This window comes from Sinocyclocheilus grahami, unplaced genomic scaffold (assembly GCF_001515645.1).
Source record: "Sinocyclocheilus grahami isolate Dianchi unplaced genomic scaffold, SAMN03320097.WGS_v1.1 scaffold4460.1, whole genome shotgun sequence".
NCBI classification, from domain to species: domain Eukaryota; kingdom Metazoa; phylum Chordata; class Actinopteri; order Cypriniformes; family Cyprinidae; genus Sinocyclocheilus; species Sinocyclocheilus grahami.
Window position 1 is genome coordinate 1,578 of NW_015509394.1, and position 1,642 is coordinate 3,219.

The following is a 1,642-nucleotide window of genomic DNA, read 5'->3' on the forward strand; positions in this document are numbered from 1 at the left end:
AAAAATATGTATTCTGGGGTTGGACAATGAAAGTATGACATCTTCCAACTTACTTTTAAATTCCTTTTTTCCCTTCTCCCTTTCGCAGTACAGGGAGGGTCACATTATAACCATTTTATTTTACTCGTTCAAGCAATTGTACTTTTGCATCTGCATGTGGCTAGTTATTTTATAGACAATTCAAGTTATTTATGCTTCCAATTTTGATACAGCCAAAGTAAATAGAGTGTATATAAATTACTTATATATAAAGAATATAAAATAATAACTCACTTAATTTTCCATTTTAAAAGGACTTCTTTTCGACAGACTCCATGGATCCAGTTGTGGGACGCCCTCACTCTGTCCTTAAGAGGAATAGAAGGACACCTGAAAAAATTGGAGAATGATCAGGGGACTGATGGTTGAGATTATTTGAGCTTGCTTAAGATAAATGGCAAAATAAAGGAAACGCTGTATTCAGGCCCCCCTTTAGAAGCAGACTAAAACGAGCCTGAAATTACATGCCATTTCTTTATAGGTCTTTCCTTCCAGCAGACAGTGAAGACTATTTAGCAGATATGCACACTTACTTTAGGCATATAAATTCATACATCATAAACTTAAAAATAAACAGATCTGTCAGCCTATTTGTTTGTGTGTCATTTGTGATTACAATACAGTATGAAAAATATTGTAATCATTTTGGCTGGTGTAAGTGAGCTTATAATGCAAATGTTCATGACTTGACATTTTCCACAAAAAGGACACCGCAGCACAGGATCTGAAACTTTTACTTTTTTTAAACAAATGGTCATTAAAATGTGGTTAACCTTCTGCTTAACCTTCAGAACACAACCTCAGTCAAACTAAATAGTTTTTTCATTTTCTATTTATTTGCTGTGGGGTTTGAAATCTTACCAACCCTGCCATCAAAGTTTGGGAGTAATGTCTAAACCCAGTTTAAAACCCTGATTTGTGTGATTTAGCCATTTAAAGTAAAAACATTAAATCATCATGAATGACATAAAACCTATATTTTCCATAAATAATTAAAATACCTTTTTTTGTGGAATGTTTGAGCAAATAAACCCAACATTAATATTTCTGTAAAAAATTAAGACAATACAATTTATTATTATTATTATTATATTTTTGGGTCGGTGGAAGTGTAACATTTTATGAACTTTATCTTACATTTTTGTAATAATAAACGAAGAGAATTATATGGTAACAGGTTGCATGCAAAATGTAAGACATATCGATATTAGTCCTCACAAAATGTTTTGGCACATCAAACTTCGTATTCGTGGAAAGTGACTGAAGTGATAGTTCAGTTTGGTCTAATCTAAACATTAATACGAAGAAAAAACAGATTGACTATAATCCAACATCCTATTCATCTGCTTATAGATATTAGGCCTACTTTTCCAATTTATTGTCTTGAGGTCCCGCTCACGTACTGGTTGCACCTGTAAACAAAATCCACGTGACTATCAGCGTAAGAACGGAACTGAATTTCAACGTACGCAGTTTCTATTACGTCACGTCTGCTGTGAATACGCGTTGCGCTACGCAGTCTACGTAGTTCTGTTATTCTATGCGTATGCTGAGAACGATTAGCTAGCAACACAGCTAGTGTATCTCAAAATCCTTACAAATC